Source organism: Lygodium microphyllum, chromosome 9, assembly GCF_053477565.2.
Source record: "Lygodium microphyllum isolate KBCC chromosome 9, Lygodium_microphyllum_v1.1.10, whole genome shotgun sequence".
Taxonomy (NCBI): Eukaryota; Viridiplantae; Streptophyta; class Polypodiopsida; order Schizaeales; family Lygodiaceae; genus Lygodium; species Lygodium microphyllum.
In genome coordinates, this window is record NC_141143.1 from 29,248,164 (window position 1) to 29,266,939 (window position 18,776).

Below are 18,776 nucleotides of genomic sequence, written 5' to 3' on the forward strand. Positions count from 1 at the left end.
AGTAATAACTTGCCACATCACCAAGGCACATAGTGGATGCTAGCTCATCTAGAGCTCGACATCTCAGCATTCTAGATGTGTGGCTGAAAGAGAGATACAAATATCTACTTTCACCTAGTCAGAATCAATGGGTATATGATGTCATACATCCTTGATGAAATAGTGTAGGGCATGGCACCTAGATTGGTCCCTCATCTCTGTGATCTATTGCTCATGCCATAGGTATATCTTCTTCATCTCTCTCTATTGTAGTCTCTATGTCTAGTACCCGTGTATCTATGGTTAGCATGTTTCTCTAATCTTCTCATCTCATTGAGCTGTCTCCCCTCACTTTTGGCTGTTCTGTGAAGTCATTATCCAAAAGAAGTTGATAAGATGTGATTTGCTAGCATCCCCCTCTCTGTGTGGTTTGTGCTTGTAATAATGATGTGAGGAGCCTCTATATCTTGACTAAGAACTGGCCTAAGTAGTGCTGGTGGTCTAGGACTCCGTGACTAGTGTGGGGGAGGTGTCTCCTCCAAATAATGTGGGTATCTAGCTCAAACAATGCTAAAGGCTCTAGGTACATAGATATAGAGCTCCTCACTCTCCACCTCCTCCTACCATAGTCTATTGATCCACTCAGTTTTGGAAATGTGGGTTACTTTCCCTATCTCATGCATCGCCATCCCTTGTGATCCTTATAAAGGGATCCCTATAGTATAAAATCTTTAGTGGAAGAGAATGCTAAGGTGAAATGCATGTCTATTCTATGTATATCTAGTGGAGGTCATGTCATATGACTAAGTTCCTCTTAACGCAGAAAAGATGTATGAAGGGGGATTCTCAGGGTCATACTAAAAGGGGGGAAGAAGGTCCATGTCAACTCCTCTGAGAAACTACTAAACTTGTGTATAGTACCATGAAGTCTCATGCCCTACTTGAGATGGTTGTTAAGAGGCCTCAAAGGCTCTCCTAGGTAGTCTATCTAGATGTATAGCGTATACTCTGTGTATGAAATTGCTAGTATGAAAAAGAGCCTCCATCATTTTAGCAAGTGCAAAAAAAGAAAATCTACTAATCTCATGTGATACTAATGCTTTGCTGTGGATCATCCGTGAGAGCATGATGAATTCTACTCTCACAATCTATGTCCATAGGTATGTAACCAGACCAAGAGCCCAAATAGGTGCACCATACATCATTGCAAGTGTGACCAATGTATCAAATAACCATCTCCATGTGTAGGGATCTTAGAATTGTGCCTTCTAGCACTATTTCTCCATCATGGTCAATGCTATATATCCTCTTGTGAGTCAATATTTGGCTACCTATGCCATGGTGAATTCTTGCTCCTAGGTTGAAGACTAATCTCCTCACTGGGGTTGATGTGTAAAAGATCAAGATCTTGGTTTTCCCAAGATTAACCATCAAGCACACTATATAAAAAAGTTATGAAGGTCATGGAGATGTCATTGTAGACCCTATTGTAGCTCCACCCCATCTCCTCCTCATGTGATGTGGTCATCTATCTCATCAATGTAGATAGAGAAGTAGAGAAGAGGTGAGAAGAGAAGATGAAGTGGAGATGAGAGATTGCAAAGGGACAATTTGATTAGAGTTCCATCTTGACCTTCCCAACAAATTTATCATATTATGGAGTCAAACTCTTTTATCCACCACATATAGATCCCCTCCACCACTAATTTTACATACTAGAATTGGAGCTCATCAATCCTTACCCCAACCCTTTTCATCAATCCCCATTTCCACCTATTCTTCATTTTTCATCTTATCTCTATATATCCAAGAAAATGTCCATTATTCATATTTATTGTCTAGGGTTGGAGCTCATTAATGCATACCCCTGTCCTTTTCATTGATCCCCATTTCCACCTATTATTTGTCCTTTATCTTTTGTCTTTAAATGCAAGATAACTTCAATAATCCCACAAGGAGATCAGTCAAATATATGTATGTATCACATGGATTTTAAAAATATTATTTTTACACTTTTTTAACATACAAAAGAGTCCCATATATGTCACAAATATATGTATGTATCACGTGGATTCAACATATGGGATTTTAAAAATACAAATTTTACACATTTTTTACATACAGAAGGGTCCCATATAAAGGGGTTACTTACAAATTGAATAGAAAAGGGTTATGTTTTATTAAGGAAAAATTCAGAGATAAGGATATTTATAAATAGGCCTTGAATGCACGTGATATAGAGGGTAGACATATAGTGAATTCCCTGGGCATAAGCCATGCTTATTGTCTAAATTTGAATCCCTATCTTATTCTACATTGAAGCTAATCATAGAAATCATAGAAGCTATCATCCCAACTTCTAGTTTATTCATATCCATTTCTATCAAAGATAGTACATGTTAAAGAGTGCTATGAGGACGGAGTAAGGAGCACATGTAGAAGATTTTATGTGATTGCAATGGGTCCTTAGAGAATAAGCAGTGGAACTAGGCACAAGATAGCTCAAGAAAATGAGGTTCCTCCCGAATCAACCTAGCCCAAGGCATGCGTCAGTGTATCTAAGCTACATGTTCTTCATTAAAAATTAGTTGAAATAGTAAATATTGTTAGAAGGATCAAAGTATAGATTAGCTTGTCAATTTGGAGACTCTTGTGAGTACATCTGATTTGAGTAGAGGGGCAAGTAATAGGTTTCCTAAGAGGGAAATTGCTACAATGAGCATTCCCCTCCCGTGATGGATCCTACTCCATAGAGTATGATTTGATTAATTATAAGGTTAAATGTACAAACAAAGAAATGGTTATGGTTTTGTCTATAAGAAAACTCATTGCCATAGAACTATGAATCAAAAAGGCATTAGAATTAATACTCAAAATTTTTGTAAGTAAAGCTAGTATAATGGTTTGAATATTGTAAACCCTCATATAATTATCCCCTACCTTAGAAGATTATGCCTAAGTAGGTTAAGATGATGTTAACAATTGTATTCGAACAAATCCTTTTCTTTAGAGAATTTACCAGTAGAATATTGTCATCTTGACTAGTAGAATAATATTTTCCTTAAAGAGGTCTAAGATGGAATTTCTTAAATAGATGTCAAGTCTATTCATTTGGAAAACCTTCTTCCATGATTCCATCACAAGGGAAAGACTTCTAAAAGAACTAAGACAAATCTTTGAGATTGATCCTATATAAGTTGGATTGAAAATTAGAAACTAAGGTCTTAGATAAATCAAGAACTTAGAAATGAATAAGGTTCTAATAAAAGGTCTAGACCAAATCAAGGATGTTGTAAGGTTTCCAAAGGATTGATTCACTTCCAATAAGGATAGGCTAACGTATACCTCAAGTTCATGACAACTTTAGTTGAATGGAATCTCGTGCTAGATGGTAAGATAGATATATTCTATGCATGTATTTGTATTACAAAGGATCACTTGATGTACTAGAAAGGATTATTCAAGCATTTGTAAATCCTAAGTCATGTTGTACCAACACAAGTTGATTTTAAGGAGCACATTGCTTGACCTCCCCAATGTTAGTCCATGAGGCTCTTTCACCAAGGAGTTGATTGTCTAATTTGCATGCTACAACCAACATATAATGTGAAATGTTTCTCTCGATGCTAGCTAAGGTGATTTGATGGTTTTCCTACAGTGCAAAGTCCAATTTTTGGACTAGGAATTGATGAAATAAAGTAGTAATTGTATAAAATTTTTAAAATTAAAAGAATGCTTTCTTAAAGTATTTTTTAAAATTGTATTTTTTTTTCTAACATTAGACAAAGGAATGTATTCTAATAAGATAGTTAAGGAAGTTTGTTGTATGTGCCAAAAATAATTATTATAAGGTTAATAAGAAAATGAAAACTACATCTTCAAGGAAACTAAGTGGATGAATTTATAATGGTAGATTTATCCTATGGTAGGGTAGTCTCAATTAGCCAAGGATTTTCACACAAGAATGTTAGACTAGAGATTTTTGGAAGAATTAAACGTTTTTCTATCCTAGAGGATATTTTAAGAATGCACTTAGTGCTATTTTAGGGGACAAGACTAAGACTTTACCTATGAGTAGAGGGATTAACGCATCGAGCTCCCCCTTGTTTCTTACTATCTTAGAATTGAGCATGACACTAGTTCATGTTGGCTCAAAATGATTTGGATAAGTGGCTATCAAAAATTTAAACTAGAACTTTTTGCAGGAGACCTTAGAAGTCAATTAGGAGTAATTTTGCAAGTTAAGGCTTATGGAGATGAGATGGAGCTTCCCCTATGAGGGTAGACTGAAGTAATCCTATGTCATGAGGTTCTGATATTCCTTGAAAGCTTTGAATGGAGCTACCTAGATACATCCCTTAATGGGCAATCAAATATTTCCCTTCATGGGAAATAAAAAATTATGCTATCAAGCAGATATACATGTTACAAAGAGCAACTAGTTGAGAGCTAGTCCAATAAGGTAGGCCGAATGCTTCAATGAATAAAAGCTTGGATCATGTCTTATTGTTGACTACATAGGAAGCTCAATATCTGAAGTGTTGTTCCACACTTGAAAACCCAAATTGTGCATAGGCTATTGTGTAAATATTATATGAGTACATACTTAGGTACTCACTATTAAAGTATACAAGCTCATACCATCTCTTCACTAAGGTATGAATAATGCTTCTAGGAAGAAGAAAATTATGATTATCGCCTTTATAGGAATGAAATTTGTAGGGCTAATATCTTGATCCAACCAATCAAATCTTGGAGATGCAAAAATAGCAAATGCTTTTCTTCTTAAGAACTATTGAGCTCCTCCCTACTATTTTTGGATTTGGGAATTAGCCCATTACTTGTAATTGGCAGTTTCATAGCTACCCCTCTATTGTGAATAAAGACTTTAATGCTATTATCAATCTTCTGTTTTATCTCAAATCTAGCTTTGATGAAGGCTTGGATTAGTATGTTACCCTCATCTCAATACATTTTACTACCACTCTTTACTAAATAGTCAATTTTGTTTAGAGTACTTTAAAGCAATATTTGAGCACTTTGAAGCAATTTTCAACCACTTTAAAGCATTATTTAACCACTATTTTTAAGGCATAGTTTAAGACACAATTTGAGTTTGTTGAAATTGTATTAAATCAATGAAAAACTGCTCAAAAATTACTATAATAGATAATACTATTTTGGCTGTAGCAATCCACTTTTTTGTCATGGTATTAGAATTGGTTTTTTAGAAGAGCATCTAGTCTAGATAAGAGATAGCATCTAGTCTAAAAATCCCCATTCGTTTTATTTTTTACTTGAGGCCAAAAATAACATCTAGTCTAGATAAGAATGCCTCACCCAAAGAATCACTATAAAGTAGTGGCCAAAGGAAAGAAACGTGGAAAACTCTTCAAACTTGATGAATCACCTTCAGCGTTTACAGCCATAAAAGATGAAAGAACAACCCCTCTTTCTCATATTGAACCATGGCATAAAATGTATAGATACTTTGAACTTTAGAAGCATGTGCATATCAAAGTCTCAAGCATGGTTTTAGGCATACCATTATTACAAAGGATTGACAAAGTTTCTGAAGCATGTTGCATTGAAAATTATTAAAGAACTAGAATTTTAAGAAGTAAAAATAGATCAAAAGGAGTCCTTGATCTTGTTCATGCAGTTATATGTGAATTAGCATATAAACCTTCAATAGCTGCACATATACTATGTTAGTTTTACATCTTGATGATTTTTCTAAGTATATTTGGGGATTCTCCATGAAATCCAAGGCTGAAATATTCAATGTTTTCAAGCACTTTCATATTATGATGGAGACCATGATAGGTAGAAGAATGAAGGGTGAAAATCAAATAATAGAGGAGTCTTATTATCCAAAAAATTCAAGTAATACCTCCTTCAACATAGGATAAGAAGGCAACTCACTTACAACTATACAACTAAATAGAATGGTGTTTTAGAGAGGAAGAATAGGACCTTGTTTGAGCCAACGAGATGTATGCTCAAAGATAAGCAACTTGCAATTTGCTATTAGGCTGAAGGAATCGATACTAGTTACTACTTGATGAATAGGTCATGTACTAAAGTACTACATGATATTACACTATATGAAGCCTTCTATGGATCCAAGCCTCAAGTATCTCATCTCAAAGTATTTGGATGCTTAGCTTTTGCTCACATTTCTAGTGAGGAAAGGTCAAGTATTTCACTATATGTATACCCTCTATATCATGTGTGTTCAAGGCCTATTTATAAATATCCTTATATATAAATTTTTACTTAACAAAACTTTACTCTTTTCTATTCAATTTGTAAGTAATCCCTTTATATGGGACCCTTATGTATGTAAAAAAAAGTGTAAAAATGGTATTTTAAAAATCCCTTATGTTGAACCCACGTAATACATACATATATTTGTGACTGACCTCCTTGGGGAGGAAACAGACAAATTTAATGACATATTTGAGGAGAATGCAAGCTAGAAACTAACTCAATTTTTAGATTTGGATATATGCTCTTCCAACCTCTCAAAATGTAGATATCAACATCCACAAAATAAGACACTATTGAAGAATTGGAAGATGAAGATGAAGAGCATCAAGCAGTAGAAGGTCTATAAAGGTAGAGAACAACACTGCACTAACATGTCAAAGAGATCAAAATTTAGATTTTGAGAAATGTAATCTCTCTCCTCATTTCAATTTTATAGCATGATGAACCTACAACATACAAGAATGCAAGTGGTAAAAAGGAATACAAGGATGCTACATATAATGGAATTTATCCATACATAGGAATGCTATAGATAATGGAATTTATCCATACTTGGGATTTACAAGTCAAAATTTAATGAGGAAATACAGATGGATAGATAAAAAGCTAGGGTAGTTGCTAAAGAATTTGCTCAAGAATATGATATTGATTATGAAGAGACTTATGCGTCTATAGCTAAGATGAGTTCCATTAGATTATTGCTCTCTTTGGCTACTCTTCATAAATGGAAGTTATTGTAGATGGATGTAAATAATGATTTTTTTGAAAACTTGAGAAAGAGGTCTACATAAACTTGACTTGCTTCATGTAGATGATCTGACTTTGATAAGAAACAATAATGCTCTCGTGGAGGATATAAAGTTTGAACTCTTTGATGAGTTTGAGATGAAAGAGCTTGGATGCATGCATTGTATTATTAGTATTGAAATTTATAGGATGAAGTTAGGAGAAATTTTCATTTCTTGATAGAAACACATTTACTTCATCATTAACAAATTTGGTATGGCTAGCTCCAACGCTATTTCTACACCCATGGAATCAACTCTCATGTGAACTTTAAATATCTCCTTAATGAAGAATCAATAAATATCATACCATTTGTAGTGGTCTGAACCAGAATAAAATGAGAAACCTTGGTCAGTCTATATGTTAGGTATGCTCAATATCCCACCCTTGTAAGGTGCCACCAATGATCCATGGTGCTCTAAGTTGTAAGGCCCCCATTATAAGGAGAATGTCATATGTGAGCATGGACATTGGGGTGGGTCTTGAGTTGTATGTCAGATGAGATCTATTTGACCGGATGGCAAAAAGATAAGGCTTAAGTTTATTAAAGTTTACTTCAGTTTTGAACTCCACCCCTTGCAAATCCACTAAAAGAGATTTAGAACCACTCTTTCCCACACACGAGAAATCTTATAAGGGCTATCGACTTGGGTTCTAACTTGCTTGGGAATAGTTCATGATGAGAATTATAATAGAGGACCAATTAACCATTGAAAAATTTATACTTCTTAGCATGAAAATCATCAAGCACTTTCATCCGCTTCTTCTCTACTTCCTAACGTAACAAGGCTTGTAATCTTATCTAATCAAGATGTGCAAGGGAAGTGAATATTTCTTGCAATGCTTCCTCTTCACCTAGATAATGGTTTAGAGTAAACCTTACTATAGGTAGCTCAATATCTAAAGGTGAAACACACTCTTCCCCATATACTAATTTGAAAGGGACATGGCTTGTACTCTTTTAAATGCCCCATTATAAGCCCAAACAATCACATACAACTTTTTATTACAATCACACTTATCTTTGAATACTACCTTAGATAAAATCCCCACACGTTGCTTAATAGTATTCTCTACTTGCCCATTCACTTCAAGGTTGTAAGACATGGCCTTATTGTGTTTAATTTTTTTTTGAGGTGGGTGCCTAGTCAGGCTCAAAGGGAGAACCCTGCGCCACTAGCTTATGATTTTGCTACTTCCTTTAGGAACATGTTCCATGGAAGACTCCATTTGCCACCCAAATGAGGGAGCGTGGGTAGACACCTAGCACCCGTGTTCAGGGGTCTAGGTAGTGCTAGACTCTCACCAGCTAAAATCGCTAATCCCGATAGGTTCCCTTAAAGGGATGCCATATCCCAAGGTTGGGAATCAGCTCAAAGGTGGTGTCCCATTGCACTCAAGTAAATATTGCCTCCCGACAACGCTTGCTTGCTTAGGCGAGGTGGTTTTCTCTTTTCTATTTAATCTTCTTTTCTGTTCTTGCTCTTGTCTTTCTTTTTTGTATTTTCTTTCTCTTTTTTTTGTGTTTTTTGGTTCTTTCTCTTTTATAGAAATAAATATGTGTATGAGGAACTAACCCTTGGATTCCAGATCATGAGAGGAGGAGGATGGGGGCTTAAGTGATTTACTAAGGAAGTTTCTACTTTGCATATAGTCTTCTAGGTTCATTTGTATATTCAAAAAGGAGTTGTGGACAAAAATGGATGACTACACCTAGTGAATTGGCTATCATTCATGTCCTCTAGTAAGACCATGCAGAAGGATGGGAAGAGGGCAGCTCACATCAGTAACCTAGCCATGGTGCAGCTATCTATGACAGCATTTAGATCAAAAAATAGGGGTGGAGGAGGTATTTGTAAAGAATTAAGCGGTTGCTTGAGCAAAACCCTAGATAACCTAAGGTAATTAAAAGTTGTGATAAAGGCAGGAGACGGGCAAGAGAAAAATTTGCTAAGGAAGTTGTCGATTGAGGGTCCTAAGTTAGTTTTAGAGAATACAAGAGTTGCCTCCAGCATAGTAGTATTTACATTGTATATTTTACGGAAGTCGTAGCAACCATGAATGTCAAGATTGAAGTCCAACCCTACCCTTCTTGGATATGGCATGTACACTGGGTTTTTTCTTTTGTGGGGTAGGGTGATATAAAATGACATCCATGCATCTACATTCCCATCCCAGATTCTCCTCCATTTTAGTTGTGACCCCATAGTGTTGGATGTGTTTCTCTTTCTATGCTCCATTGCTCTCCAAGCCTTTTTGACCCATACTAATGACTTCCTCCACCACTTAAGGGAACAATGCCCTACTTAGTGTGGGTGGGTAACAAAACGTTAACTTGAAGGGCTTGCTTTTGTTCTCCCATTGCTCCCATACCATGAGTTATAGCTTTTAGTTGATTGGAAAGCATTCTTCTCTCTATGGAATGGGGGCTTCTGGGGTTGCTAGGGTTCATGGCCTTAGTCTTCGTCGTGCTTGCTCTAGTAGCCTCTTCCTTCATTTCTTAGCCTCCTCTTTTCTTTTAGTTGTTGCATCCTCAAGTTGTACTTCCTACTAGGCTTTCGGTCTTCGAGAGGGTGGTTGGGGGATCTGTTCTTGATCTTGTTGACTTACTTCAAAGTCTTGCCCCTCTTCTTTTGGTGACACCTACTACTCTTCCTCTCTCATTGGCTCTTACAGTTCTTGTTCCTCCTTAAAGCCTAGCAGTTCCACCTCTTGGACTGTGAGCCATGTCCTTAATAGATACTTGCATTGCTCCTATTGGCTCACACTAGTTCTTTCTCTTTAACACATAGTCCATGCTTTATGGCTCTATGAGAGTGATCTCTAGCTTCCTATTTAGAGTTTCAATGGCCTCCTCCTTTTCTGAATATGTGACATCCAAGATGGTACTAAGGAAGGTGTATTTTTGGGCTTCCAATTTTGTGCTAGTAGAGACTTTGCCATGCTTTTTGCTAATATCCTGTAACCTTCTACATGGGCTAGATGGCTTGCTAGGTTTTTTACTCTTCCTTCACTTCATCCTTTTGTTTCATCTCCTCTATGCTCTCACTCAGCCTTTAGGATAAGGCCATTATTGTTGGCCCTTGGTCTCCCCATTTTTGGGTCACCCTTTTCTTCTCCTCCTCCATGTGCTTGATCTCTCATTTCAGTCTTCCTTGCTCCTCTATCTCCATTAGCAGTCTGCACCTCATTTCCTCCACCTCTTTTTCATGCTCTTCTCCTATGTGAGCTCTTTATACTTCTCCTATGGCAAGTTGATCCAAGGCTTCTTGAACTCCTCTCATTTGCCCTGCCAGGTCCTCGTGTTTCATAATTAGTAGCTTGTATTGTCTTTGTAATTCAATTAGATTTGTGCTTCTTTTGCAAGCCTTTTTTCCAGTTGTTTTCATCTCTTTCTTTGGCTACCTTGAGCTCTCTTATCTCTTTTTGATATTCGGCCACTTGGCGAGTCCTCTCTAGTTGAAAGCTGCCACCAGTGTCGCTCTCTTTCTACTTCCAAGTTGGCCACTTCTATTTTCTTTTCTTCCTTAGCCCTCTCTAGCTAAGAGAGGAGCTCTTTAATGTACTTATCATAGCCCATTGATGGCGATATTGTTGTGTGTAGGAATTGACGTCATCGATGCCTCTACTTTTAGCTTCTTTGGGTCTTTCCTTGACTTGGCATTTGCAACTATCGGTATTTTTGTTCCAATTGGTTGGGGCTCCTCCACTTGGGTTTGGGGCTTCCTATTGTACCTTATTTATAAAGAATTGAACACAAGCCATGAGATTGCTCTCATCTACTGTGATTGAGGTACCTTGGGTGGATGTGGCAATTGGGGTAGTAGGGATGAGAACAACTGGGATTGGGTACAATGGGCTCTTGCCCTTGTCTTCTACTATGGTTTTAGCACTTGGGGCACTCATGCTTAGGCCTTCTTCTCCTTGCGGGTTCATGGCAATCAACTCCTCCTTCCTGGAGCGCTTCTCTACCGACATGCGTATTGCTAGAGCCATGTCTTCCTCATCCTTCCTTCATAGCTCATCTACCTCTTTGTCTGCCCTCCTCTTTGTTTCCTCTTTGGCTCTTTTAGACTCCTCTTGGATCCTTCGTAGTTCGGCTTCTTCTTTCCTCCATCTCTCTTCTTTAGCCTTCTTTGACACTTATGTCCTTTGGGTGTCTCTCCTACCTCTTATTTTCCTACTACTTCTCCCATTGCCTCTTGGATGAGGCTTTTTAGTACTCCACTGCACCGTATGGATGAGGATTTTGAGGCAGTTTTCTTTCTTTCTGTTCAAGATTTTGATGTTGGGGATTCTCCATTGGCTAGCTTGCTCCCTCTAAGGCTAGTGCTTTGGCAGATTGGTTGATTGTCTTACTCACATAGCCTATCTAGTCAATCTTGTTGGGTGAATGGCTTGTGCAAGGCTCTGCAACAAAGGCATTCCAATCATGTGCATGAGCGAGTTGTACCTCTTGCTTGAAAGCAACAGGAGGACCGTGGCCTAGATTCTCACTTCAGGATCAAGGATATCTTGGATGTTGATGCCATCATTTGTTAGGACTTGGTCCTTCTTCATGTTGAGCATGGCATACACATCCCTTTTTGGTCTCCTCTCCACCTTGTGTGTTAGCCCTAGTGCCTTCTCCACCAAGGCCTTGCTAAGTTCTACTTGTACCTATTTGGCCTCTTTGCCTTTGCCCACAATTATGGTGTTGTATGCTCCATCAGAGTTGTAGGTTCTCAAGAACTCCATGCACCAAACTTCATGATGTACTTTGTGAGGTTGCATTGTTCTATGATCTTTCTAATTTATTCCTCCTCGGCCCACTACCTTGTCAACATTATGAATGGTCCTAAATTTTAGTTGATTATTATAGGCCCTGTTCTCAAGGATGATACCGTATCATCTTCTCTCTTCTTCCATGAAAGCGAGTCTATGAGCGCAGTCTTGTTGGCCTACCATTTCTAGCTTCTATTTTAGCACAACAAGCTTCCATTAGTTCATGAGAGCTGATTTTTGACTCTGAGAAGTGCTTAAAAATAGCCAAAAAATTCAAATTTCAAGGGAAAAATAGACTTTGTCGAAGGCGGTAATTGCAGTTAGTACGATTTTAAGCAGCAAGCAGCGGACGGGCTCCAAAAGTGCTTTAAAGACCCACTGAGCGACGGTTGGGAAATTTTCATAATTTCTTGAGTTATTAGATTGGATCTCGGGAGATGCCAGGTAGTGGAGGACTTTGAGATGGGCATGCATGATTTTTGGAAATGTGAATTGGATGCCGGATCGGGCAAATGGCCAAACTTGGTGAGAAGGGGCCCAAAAGGAGAAGTGAAAGGAGGTGACCTTTGGGGCTACCCCCCAAAATCGATTTTGTGGGGGGAGGGGGCTATTTTTAATAGCCGCGTGAGGAAAAAGCGGTGCTCTCTTGCAAAACGTGATGTTGAGGGAGGGGGAGGCTATGGTGGCTAAAGAACAACCCCCCTTCTGATGGAAACCCTAATCTACATCTTTTCTATGCTCTCCATCATCGTCTCTCATGCAAGCAATGGTTGTCTGGGTGAGAAGAACCAGATCTAGTCTTTCTCTCTCCTCCCTCTCTCTCCCCTCTATGGGTTGTTCATGCGGACTACCTTGAAGGAGGAATCAAGAAGGAGATTGAAGCAAACGATGATGGAGATTAATGGAGATGTTGAAGATTGATGTGAAGTATGGAATTGAGAGCAATGGAGGTTCCGTCCACTAGTCACGCAGTCATTTAATGCATCTTGGATTTCATACAAACACAGTATGACTATTTTTTATGAAGGAAATGAAGCTTTTTTGACATTTTATGATGGAAATGATGTTCTTATGCAATGAAAATTGGTTTGAGTGCTGATTGCATTATTTTTAATTGTGAAATATTAGAAAATTCTGATTTCATAATGATTTACATGCGCTATTTAAATCCTGCAAACCCGAAATGCGGTTTTTAAGGGCAAAATGATGGTTTTGTCATTTTGAGTGGGTGAAATGTGTTCCTATGGGGAAAAATGAAAAATAAAATTGAATTTCAGTATGGTGAAATGATTTTTATAAGGAAAATAAAAAAATAATAGTGGTTATTAAAAAATAAATACATAAAAATAAAAAAAAATAGTGGGAAAAATAGAAATACACTTCACAAAAATAAGAAAAAATATAATGAGTTTGTGAATGTATGGTAGTGGTGGAGCATGAGGTTTAGCCTCAGTTTTCCCTATCTTTTTTTCAAAGTTCGTGATTTATCGCTTTTTATACATCAAAATATGACAAAATGAACCCCTACACCTATGCAACAGAAGCAATACCTAAACGTAGGGGGTGGGGTGTTTGAATGATGTGATTTGAGTACTAATTATTGCTGATTTTGATGACGCATAACATGATATAGGGTTCGGTGTATTTTAATTAAGAGGATAGTAGCATGAGCATTGTCTCGGTGCTAATATTCTAAAGAAGGTTCTACTATTGAGGAGGCTTACCAAGTATATTTAAATGAATCAATAGAGTCAAAGAGGACTCGTGATCCTGATATGACAGAGCTGGATCTTGGGACTCCCAATGATCTCCATCCCATAAAGTTGGGCACTATGTTATCTACAGATAAGCATGCAGATTATGTGGCACTCCTACAGAAGTTTAGAGATATATTTGCATGGAGTTATGATGAATTGAAGGGGATTCTCTCCTCTCTTGCCATGCATAGGATCCCATTGAGAGAATGTAGTAAGCTAGTGAGACAGACGGCTAGAGATATGCCTATTGAGCTAAGAGAGTATCTTTTCAAGGAATTAATATGTTTAAGGAAGGATGGTCCAATCTTTCTTGTTGAACATATAGAATAGTGCTCACGGGTAGTGATAAGAAAGAAAGAAAAAGTTAAATTTTCTTGTGTGTCAATCTTAAGGAATTAAACAAGTAAATGGTAAATAACTATTATCCTTCGCCCTTTGCAATGAGTTTTTAGATCAACTGGTAGAGGTGAGAGATATATTTTTTGATGGAATATTTCACGTTGTCGTATTGCTGCGCATTCGAGGAGTGAAACCACCCAAAAGTTGTGCATGAGATTTGTTACTTTGTACATACTTAGTTGTTATGTTTGCTCTTTCATTCTATGCCGAAGATGGAGAAGAATAAGGTTTTTGATAGATTGGAAACTTGAGATGCAATCTCATGGGCTACACTTATTTCAAGATATGCCGAATATGGACATTGTGAGGAAGTACTAAACTAATTCCAAGAGATGCAAGTCGAAGTACATTGGTGGATATGTTTGCCAAATGTGAGAGCTTGCTTGATGTTTAGCACACCTCAGATTGGTGCAATATAACTAGTAGGAGCATCAAGACAGGCTTGATTATGAGTGTCATTGTATCACAGTGGACTTGGGCAGCTACTATTTTGCAAAGCTCTAATGTTACATAGGAGCACGGTGGCCATGATCATGAGCACACACAGGTGCATGCATATGTAACTACACACGCATCGGAGGAGAAGGAAGAAGCTAAAACTCCTACAAGTTCTAGAAAAGATGGTTTAAAATTGAACCAAGAATAATAATATGGGAGTTACAAAGGCTAAAGAGGGGATTTTGAATGGTTAAAGAAGATATGGATCAGGCTGGAAAAGGAAAAGCTTTTGATCTATTTTTGAAAAGAGGAGCTTTTTGAATTGGGAGAGAGAGGGAAAATAGAAAAAGGAGGAAAGAAAATAGACAAGGGAGAGGGAAAAAAAAGAGAACAGAGGATACGAATGAAGGGAGGAAGGGGAGCTATTTTGAAAAGAAAGAGGTATTTTGGGGGGGGAACAGGCATTCAGAATTTGGCGTGTTTTGTTCTTTCAAGGGGCATTCACTTCAACTCGTGGACAGAGAGATAACCGGCCATTACATCTGAGGGTTTTCTCCGGCACATTACAGAATCTCTGATTTAACACCCTTCATTCTTTCTGCGAGCATGAGACAGCCACTCAGTTGACGTTCCGTGTTTGATTTATCCTCTAGGCATCCACTTTAAGCTCAAGATTGATGGGAGCGATCAGAGAGGAAAGAAAATAGAGGCTACGGGGGGGGGGAAACAGAGTATTGGAAGGGGAAAAGAAAAGGAGGACAGAGATTTGCTTTGAGGGCCCAATCGTAGTCAGTTTTGAATTTCGCGATCGCCCTCCTCCTCCACACTCAGCACAATTGTGCTCTTCCCCTCTCACACAAATTATGACAGAGGACAGAGGACCGGGGGTGCTATCGCTGGCATGATCGATGAAGAAAGAAAAAGAATCACAGTCGAATGAGGCTGTAGCGTGCTTATCTCAAGCCCAGGAGCCAATATGAAGTTCCTAATGCGAAGGCTCCATCACCGAGGATGATGTGACCTCGATAGCTTTCTGTGATCATCGAACAATATCATACTGCCTCATGCTTCTCACTGAGTCGACATCTAGAGTTTACCTTACCTGTAGTGGAGCAACATCTTGGACATGAGCTTTTTGCTGTTCGTCCTTGCCTGATGCTCATTACGTAGATTATCACTAGAGTTCATCTAAATTGTATCGGAGCAGGCATGTTTGGTTGTCGCAATAAGGGCGTTGCAGGAGAATTTCCATCTGTGCTCTCCAAAGAATTAAGAAAATTTACTATGCTCGTCGACTAGTGAAGGGGTCGGGATGTACATGGCCCAGAACTACAACGTCCCAACATCACCAAGCTCTACGAATCAGCCCTCGGCATGGCCCGCTAAGTTGAGGAGAACTATCGCAAAGACTTCCCTTCTTCTTCCAAATCTAAAAAAGCCTATGGACTGACAGTCGCAGTGCAGTGCACAGGCGGTGTCCACGGTGGTAGACCCATCCGGAGTATGAACATGTCCTCCGTTTTCTGCCGCTTCTACTGCTCATAAATCCTCTGCCACAATATGATGATCCGTCTACCCCGATGGAGCGGAAGTGTTCATTATGGTTCAACATTCTCATGGATGGGAGATGGTTTTATGTCTCTGATTATCGAAGCTGAGATACTATGATCCAAAGACAGTTGGTCTAGATTTTGATGGGATGATATCCGATATTAGGCTGCTCCTACAGGTTCGATCATTCTGTTACATGGCTGTGCATACAATCTCATAGGAATTGATCCTACTCGAGAGCAATAGGAGATCATTGCTCATGTTATTCAAGAGAAAGGTCACACTGCTTTCTTTGATGTGGCCTATTAGGGCTTTGCAAGTGGCAGTCTTGATGATGATGCCAGTTCCGTAAGACGATTTGCTGCTTGTGGGATGGAGTTATTTATTTCGCAATCCTATAGTAAGAACCTTGGTTTATATGCTGAGCGGATTGGAGCCACATATGTAATTACATCTTCACCCGAAGTTGCCACTACAAGCTAATTTGGATTTCTATTTGTCTTCAGTCTCATTGGTAGAAATAAAAATAGAAACTTGACATCATTTTCTCATCTTGCTTATTCACTTAATTGATCTTCTATCTTGAAATTAATCAAGGTCCTCTGTGGATGTGACATTACTTTCACAAACCCTTCGACATCTTTGGTGAACCCGACGTGAAAGCGTCGCAGAAATTTCAGGATGGGAGACACTTCAGCCTCTATTTCAGCTTCTTCTTCAACTCCTGCTGCGTCTACTTCAGCTCCATCTATGGCTGCTGCGTCAAGTACTTCAACGGAGGATCTAAAACAGATTTTGCAGAATATGTCCATGTATATGCAGCTCCAAAATCAGCAAACACAAATGTATATGCAGCAGCAACAACAATTGCATCAACAGCAGTTGTCTCAGCAAAGGCAACTCTATTCGGAGCAGGAGAATGCAAACAGCGCGACTAAGGCTATTGAAGCAGTTGAGAGTGAGAAGAAGCTATTTGACGGGTGTAATGTTTCAGCATATTTGAAGACATATGAGATCAAGATGGGGTTCTTTGGAGTTCCTGCTGGACTTATGAGTAAGTACTTCCTTCGACTTGTCACACCTGCTTTGAGGACAAAGGTGACTGATTTATAAATTCAAAATACACATTGGCAAGATTTTAAGAAGGCACTAAAAGAAGAATACTTCCTTGAGGACTTTGGTATGGCTACTCGACGGTCATTCCGAGAGTGGGTCTACATGCCAAACAAAGGTCTTGCTGCTTCAGAGTTGATTCGAGAATTTGAAGAAAGGTATAGTCAGCTTGATGCCATTGAACAAAGAGCATTGGATGTTGAAAAAGTTGAGCTTTTCTTGCAAGCTGCAGATCCTGCTCTTCAAGAAGAATTGGGTGAGCTTCTTGAAGATCGCACGAAGCCTATGGGTCTTAAAACTGATCGGCAGGATGCTCAGGATGCAGTCTCGACATTGACCAAGAGGAGAATATGGAAGACTCGCCTACAGAATGGTTCCATGACACCTACACCATCATCTGCTCCTATGCCTACTTCTATCCCTGTTATTTCTTCTTCTCCTCAGCCAGTTTCTTGGCCTATGCCAGTGCCTACTGTTTCTACTCCACCTATTCCTCCTGTTCCACGACCGATGCCTACACCTTCTGCTCCAAAACCATCCGCTCCATCTGTGCCTACTTCTCTTGATGACATAATCAAAGGTATCACAGATTTGACACTTGAGTCAGTCAAAGCGGAGTTGGTGGGTAAGTTGAAGGAGCAGTTTGCTTCAACTGCGCCTGCTACTTCTTCTAGTGCTCCTATTGCACCTAGGAGTGCTCCTAGTGCACCTAGGAGAGATCGGAGATGTATTTGGTGTGATAGTACGGAGCATCAGCATTGCAGGGATTGTGACTCTTTCCAGGATGCAAGGAGGCAGAATTTGGTATATTGGGGGCAAGATGGTAAGATTTGGTTGACTGAGACAGGAGCTCCACTTGCTACCAACTTTGGTAAAGGTGGAATGAAGAAGTTAGTGGAGGACATGGCTGCGCGTACTTCTTATGTGACGGCTAGAGGTGATGCTTCTGCATATGGAGTACAGATTGAGAAGGGATCAGAGACTCAGTCCGCATTATGGACTTATGCTATGGAGACTGCAAACAAGGGAAAAATTCAGCAAACTGTTTTGACTAGCGCAGGCTCTAGCATCAGATCAGAGACAGGATGGGACTCGCCTGTTGACAGGTATTCTATTTATGCTTATTTGGCTAAATCTCATGGTGCAGATGTATTTGTTGAGGAGAAGCGTAAGAGGGATGAAGACAATCCAAGTGCAGCTAAGAAGACTAGAGGGGGTGAGTTTGTTACTCCACCTATTGCAGGACCATCTTCAAAACCAGGGCCAGATCGACAGATGGAGGATGCTCAAAAGAGAGAAAAGAGGCAAGAGCCTAGAGAGAGAAAGCAACCAGGATTCAGATTGATGTCCGACATTGAGACATCTACAGATATGAAGAAAATCTTTAATGATAAGATACTTGGCAGTGAGGTGACTTTCACTATTTCCGAGATTTTGGGCATCTCAAAAAGAGAGTTTCAGGATCAGTTTCAGGAGGTCCTGAAGAGGAAAAGACATGCATTGTCAACCACTGATGCACAGGGAGTTTTGATTGGAGAGTTGGATGATGATGATGATGAGGTTATGGTTGATAATGCTTCTGTTTTGCCGCAGGTAGAGAAGAGGGTTCAGCCTATGCATTATGCTGAAATTGATGAGCCTGTTTTGATACCGCGTAGTCACTTCTCGCGGAGCCATTGGGCTAGGGCAACTACAGAGACGATGGTAAAGGTTGGA